This window comes from Schistocerca gregaria, chromosome 2 (genome assembly GCF_023897955.1).
Source record: "Schistocerca gregaria isolate iqSchGreg1 chromosome 2, iqSchGreg1.2, whole genome shotgun sequence".
Lineage (NCBI taxonomy): Eukaryota > Metazoa > Arthropoda > Insecta > Orthoptera > Acrididae > Schistocerca > Schistocerca gregaria.
Window position 1 is genome coordinate 985,433,366 of NC_064921.1, and position 6,699 is coordinate 985,440,064.

The 6,699-nt window shown below is 44.8% G+C and overlaps 1 protein-coding gene across 1 annotated transcript in view; it reads right to left on the bottom strand.

Moving 5' to 3' along the window:
• The window catches only part of LOC126335468 (serpin B6-like), a 99,664-nt gene extending 95,096 nt beyond the window's left edge, over positions 1-4,568 (bottom strand). Inside the window, exon 1 of the mRNA XM_049998781.1 lies at positions 4,490-4,568. The gene's annotated coding sequence lies outside the window, so the exon portion shown is untranslated. The remainder of the gene's footprint in view (positions 1-4,489) is intronic.
• Between the last annotated feature and the right edge of the window lie 2,131 nt (positions 4,569-6,699).

Sequence of the window (6,699 nt, forward strand, 5' to 3'; positions counted from 1 at the left end):
TCCTATAAGAGTTCCGTTTGAATAGACAGAGATACGGAGCCTTAAAAAGTAAACTTATTTCTGAATTAAATTATTTTAGGTGGTTGTACTTCAGTATTTTTCCGCCATGTATTCAGAAAAGAAATTATATTTCTCAGTTATTTTAGTGGTGGGAAACGGCTGTTTGTACGAGAAGTAGTTGCAACCTAAAAGGCTTGTAATCATACTTCCTTATCTATATGTTTAGTACTATCTAAATATTTATAAAATCATTTTGTTTATTGTATGTTTGCATATTTCTGAACCATTGGATCGATTTCAGCCAAACTTGGTGCAAATGTAACCTGCTGTGGTTAAGTGCCAGACGCTTAATTTTAAACTGCTGATTAATCATGTAGAGGTAGACGTAAGAACCACCCGCTTCTAGTAATAAGCGCGGTTGACAAGTGAGTGACGTACGAACATAACTCACGGAACGTCTGGAGACATTTCTAGCAGGAAACTCTCTGTTACCTGGTAATATAATAACTTGCGTAAAAATACTCCTGGGACGATATACCATTGCCACCTCGGGTTTTCGGGTGGCGCGTTAGATGAGTTGACATGTGAAAAAATTCGACAACGACCCACATTAGTATCGCATCCACAGTTTTCTGGGCAGCTAGCCGAACTGGTGACAATGCCAATAACGTTTCCCACGTGGGGTAAAGCCTGAAGCGATTTCTACCAGTTATGGCACACGTATCACTTTTTGTCACAAAACTATAGCAGTAAGTTGCCCCCAGAAACTCTATGGCTTTGGGTAGAGGTAAAATTTCTTATCATAACAGTGTAACTCAGGAACGCCTGGAGCAATGTCAACCAAATTTGGTAAATACATGACATGTGATATGTAGAACGAAGGAATTATCCGAATGGGACGGAAGTCGATAAACATAAATGTACAGCTAAGCAAATAATTACAGTTTCATAAAAAATGGATTATTTATAACGAGAAAGAGCTTCACAAATTGACAGTCAGTTACACTTTGGTCTGCCTCTGGTCCTTATTCAAAAAGTTATTCGGCTTGGCATTGGTTGATAGAGTTTTTGGATATCTTTTCAAGGGTTATCGTACCAAATTCTGTCCAAATGGCGCATTACATCGTCAAAATCTCGAGATCGTTGGAGGGTCCTGCTTGTAAAGCCCCCTAACGTTCTCAGCTGGGGAGAGATCCGGCGAGCTTGCTGATATAGTGAGAGTCTGCAAGCACTAAGGCAAGCAGTAGAAATTCTCGCAATGTGGAGGCGCGCATTATCTTGCTGAAATGTAAGCCCAGAATGCCCTGCTATGAAGGCAACATAACGGGACACAGAACATCGTCGACGAACCACATGCTGTGGGGATGCTGCGAATGACTAACAAAGGATTCTGCGAAAAAAAAAGTGTCTTGTGGTCGGACAAGTCCGCAGAACAGACACTACTCGTACATAATATATATGTTTCTGTGATAGCGTGACGACTCCATGGCATTTGCCTCACTGCGGATGCGTTAATATCGTCCTAACTCCAATGGAAATCAGTAATTTGTCAATAGGGGGTTGATGCCCGAGGGGCGCTGCATTGCAGCGTGCGATAAGGGGGAAACTTGGGTCGGTCAGGGACCGTGTCCGGATGGCCGAAGCGCATAAGGCAGCCACCCATGAAAAATGGTAAATCCGTTTTCGAGTCCCAGCACAAACTTTCAGCTTTCATATATCTGATGAAATAGAAGGAAGGCTGAGGAACTGGCGACTGTATTGTGTAGGGTGGTCCATTGATAGTGACTGGGCCAAATATGTCGCGAAATAAGCATCAAACGAAAAAAACTACAAAGAATGAAACCAGATGGCGCTATGGTTGGCCCGCTGGATGGCACTGCCGCTGGTCAAACCGATATCAACTGCGTTATTTTAAATAGGAACCCCCATTTTTTTATTACGTATTCGTGTAGTACGTAAAGAAATATGAATGTTTTAGGTGGATCACTTTTTTCGCTTTATGGTCGATGGCGCTGTAATAGTCACAAACGTATAAGTACTTGGTATCACGTCACATTCCGCCATTGCTAACGGTATTTGCTTCGTGATACAATACCCGTGTTAAAATGGACCGTATAAAAATAGCGGAAAAGGTCGACATCGTGTTGATGTATGGCTATTGTGATCAAAATGCCCAACGGGCGAGTGCTATGTATGCTGCTCGGTATCCTGGACGACATCATCCAAGTGTCCGAACCGTTCGCGGATAGTTACGTTATTTACGGAAACAGGATGCGTTCAGCCACTTGTGAAACGTCAATCACGACCTGCAACAAACGATGATGCCTGCTGTCGCGGCTAATACGCACATCAGTAGCAGACAAATTGCGCGAGAATCGGGAATCTCAAAAACGTCGGTGTTGAGAATGCTACATCAACATCGATTGCACCATATTTCTATGTCCCAGGAATTGCATGGCGACGACTTTGAACGTCGTGTACAGTTCTGCCACTGAGCACAAGAGAAATTACGGGACGGTGACAGATTTTTTGCACGCATTCTATTTAGCGACGAAGCATCATTCAGCAACAGAGGTAACGTAAAGCGGCATAATATGGACTATTGGGCAACGGAAAATCCACGATGGCTGCGACAAGTGGAACATCAGCGACCTTGGCGGTTAATGTATGGTGCGGCATTATGGGAGGGAGGATAATTGGTCCCCATTTTATCGATGGCAATCTAAATGGTGTAAAGTATGCTGATTTCCTACGCAATGTTCTACCGATTTTACTACAAGATGTTTCACTGCATGACAGGATGGCGATGTACTTCCAACATGATGGATGTCCGGCACATAGCTCGCGTGCGGTTGAAGCGGTATTGAATAGCATATTTCATGACAGGTGGATTGGTCGTCGAAGCACCATACCATGGCCCGCACGTTCACCGTATCTGACGTCCCCGGATTTCTTTCTGTGGGGAAAGTTGATGGCTATTTGCTATCGTGATCCACCGACAACGCCTGACAACATGCGTCAGCGCATTGTCAATGTATGTGCGAACATTACGGAAGGCGAACTACTCGCTGTTGAGAGGAATGTCGTTACATGTATTGCCAAACGCATTCAGGCTGACGGAGATCATTTTGAGCATTTATTGAATTAATGTGGTATTTACAGGTAATCACGCTGTAAAAGACTGCGTTCTCAGAAAAGATAAGTTCACACATGTATCGCATTAGAACAACCGAAATGAAATGTTCAAACGTACCTACGTTCTGTATTTTAATTTAGAATACCTAGCTGTTACCAACTGTTCGTCTGAATTTGTGAGCCATATGTTTGTGACTATTACAGTGCCATCTATCACAAAGCGAAAAAGGTGATCCAATTAAAACATTCATATTTCTTTGCGTACAGCACGAACATGTAAAAAAAAATGGGGATTCGTATTTTGTAAAACGCAATTGATATCCGTTTGACCTATGGCAGCGCCATCTAGCGGGCCACCATAGCGCTGTCTCGTTTCCCCCTTCAAGCTAGACAAGTTTCGTTCTTTATAGTTTTTTTCGTTTGACACTTAAAAAATGGTTCAAATGGCTCTGAGCACTATGGGACTTCACTTCTAAGGTCATCAGTCCCCTAGAACTTAGAGCTACTTAAACTTAACTAAACTAAGGACATCACACACATCCATGCCCGAGGCAGGATTCGAACCTCCGACCGTAACGGTCGCGCGGTTCCGGACTGTAGCGCGTAGAACCGCTTGGCCACCCCGGGCCGGCGTTTGACGCTTATTTCGTGAGATATTTGGCCCGGTCACGATTAATGGACCACATTGTATATAAAAAATTTTAAGCATGTTGCACAGTACTTTATTATGTCTTATTAACAGGTTTTGTAACGAAATATGCTGAGTCTTACTGTTTGAAAGGTAATATTCGACTAGGACGCAGTCTGCTTAGCTGCCATTACGGATATTTTACTGAGGTGCCTACAAATTGAAGTCGGTATTCAGGTCCTGCTTGCTGTTCAGTTTATGAAATGCGATTGCTAGTGCGAACAGTACTGGAGCACATAAGATACCGGAAGCTGGCACGGTCGCAAAAATAAGAAACTAAACATTTCTTCCCGAACAGTCTAATATTTCATGTGAATTTATGTTCTCATTTCGTCGTCAGCCAAAGTAGCTAAGCTAATGGCAAAAAATGTTCAAATGTGTGGGAAATCCTAAGGGACCAAACTACTGAGGTCATCGCTCCCTATACTTACACACTACTTAAACTGACTTATACTAAGAACAACACACACACACACACACTGATGCCCGAGGGAAGACTCGAACGGGAGGGGCCGCGCAATCCGCGACATGGCGCCTCAAACCACGTGGCCACTCTGCGTGACCTAATTGCAGACACTCCACTTGTGACGTTCCCGCACCGTACGACTGTTTCCTATATATAGAACGATGTGCTCTGTGCATTTGGTACACTGTTCCTGCACTTACCTTGAAAACTGCTCGAGTACCAGCCGGAGTGCCGTCACCGACTGCCGCGAAACTCTAGTGCAGCGGTGCGGGGCTTTAAGCCGCCGGCAGCAGATCCTCTTGTTTTTCTGGAGGAACCTGACGATCACCGTAACTGGAAATGCTGGACTTTCAGATGTGGCTGGAGGCCAAACGCGTCGCGCCGTTCTTCCAGTCTTGGCTACAACCGTGGAGCAGTACACGTAAAGTATGTGGCGCGCATTATTTGTTAGCCGCCTAACCGCCGTGTCGTCTTTTTGTGTTGCGCCAGTAGCGCAGTAACGTTCCAGTCGCGCAGCAGGTATTTCGTGTATTTCGCTGGAGGTGAGAGACGGCCTCATTCATGGCCACAGCAGTCTGTAGATTTGTGTCGCAACCCAGACCTTGGGGAATCCCTGTACTGACTTCGTTGCGGGTTGCTGCTGGGCAGCACAGCACTCCAGCTTACCCGTGGGAAAACTCCTCGTGCCGCCGCGCTTGTAACGGCACCGTACCTTTCTCGTAATAATGTGTTCAGTATTTCTGTATATTTCACTAAAGGTACAGGGTGTTTCAAAAATGACCGGTATATTTGAAACGGCAATAAAAACTAAACGAGCAGCGATAGAAATACACCGTTTGTTGCAATATGCTTGGGACAACAGTACATTTTCAGGCGGACAAACTTTCGAAATTACAGTAGTTACAATTTTCAACAACAGATGGCGCTGCAAGTGATGTGAAAGATATAGAAGACAACGCAGTCTGTGGGTGCGCCATTCTGTACGCCGTCTTTCTGCTGTAAGCGTGTGCTGTTCACAACGTGCAAGTGTGCTGTGGACAACATGGTTTATTCCTTAGAACAGAGGATTTTTCCGGTGTTGGAATTCCACCGCCTAGAACACAGTGATGTTGCAACAAGACGAAGTTTTCAACGGAGGTTTAATGTAACCAAAGGACCGAAAAGCGATACAATAAAGGATCTGTTTGAAAAATTTCAACGGACTGGGAACGTGACAGATGAACGTGCTGGAAAGGTAGCGCAACCGCGTACGGCAACCACAGAGGGCAACGCGCAGCTAGTGCAGCAGGTGATCCAACAGCGGCCTCTGGTTTCCGTTCGCCGTATTGCAGCTGCGGTCCAAATGACGCCAACGTCCACGTATCGTCTCATGCGCCAGAGTTTACACCTCTATCCATACAAAATTCAAACGCGGCAACCCCTCAGCGCCGCTACCATTGCTGCACGAGAGACATTCGCCAACGATATAGTGCACAGGATTGATGACGGCGATATGCATGTGGGCAGCATTTGGTTTACTGACGAAGTTTATTTTTACCTGGATGGCTTCGTCAATAAACAGAACTGGCGCATATGGGGAGCCGAAAAGCCCCATGTTGCAGTCCCATCGTCCCTGCATCCTCAAAAAGTACTGGTCCGGGCCGCCATTTCTTCCAAAGGAATCATTGGCCCATTTTTCAGATCCGAAACGATTACTGCATCACGCTATCTGGACATTCTTCGTGAATTTGTGGCGGTACAAACTGCCTTAGACGACACTGCGAACACCTCGTGGTTTATGCAAGATGGTGCCCGGCCACATCGCACGGCCGACGTCTTTAATTTCCTGAATGAATATTTCGATGATAGTGTGATTGCTTTGGGCTATCCGAAACATACAGGAGGCGGCGTGGATTGGTCTCCCTATTCGCCAGACATGAACTACTGTGACTTCTTTCTGTGGGGACACTTGAAAGACCAGGTGTACCGCCAGAATCCAGAAACAATTGAACAGCTGAAGCAGTACATCTCATCTGCATGTGAAGCCATTCCGCCAGACACGTTGTCAAAGGTTTCGGGTAATTTCATTCAGAGACTACGCCATATTATTGCTACGCATGGTGGATATGTGGAAAATATCGTACTATAGAGTTTCCCAGACCGCAGCGCCATGTGTTGTTGACAATTGTAACTACTGTAATTTCGAAAGTTTGCCTGAAAATGTACTGTTGACCCAAGCATATTGCAAAAAACGGTGTATTTCTATCGCTGCTCGTTTAGTTTGTATTGCTGTTTCAAATATATTGGTCATTTTTGAAACACCCTGTATAAAACAGTTAACTTCAAAGTTTGTATATTGCAGCAGTTCTCAAGATAAATTGCCGTTGAATGCTGCACAATAATTTTTTTTTTCATACACCTGGACACGTTT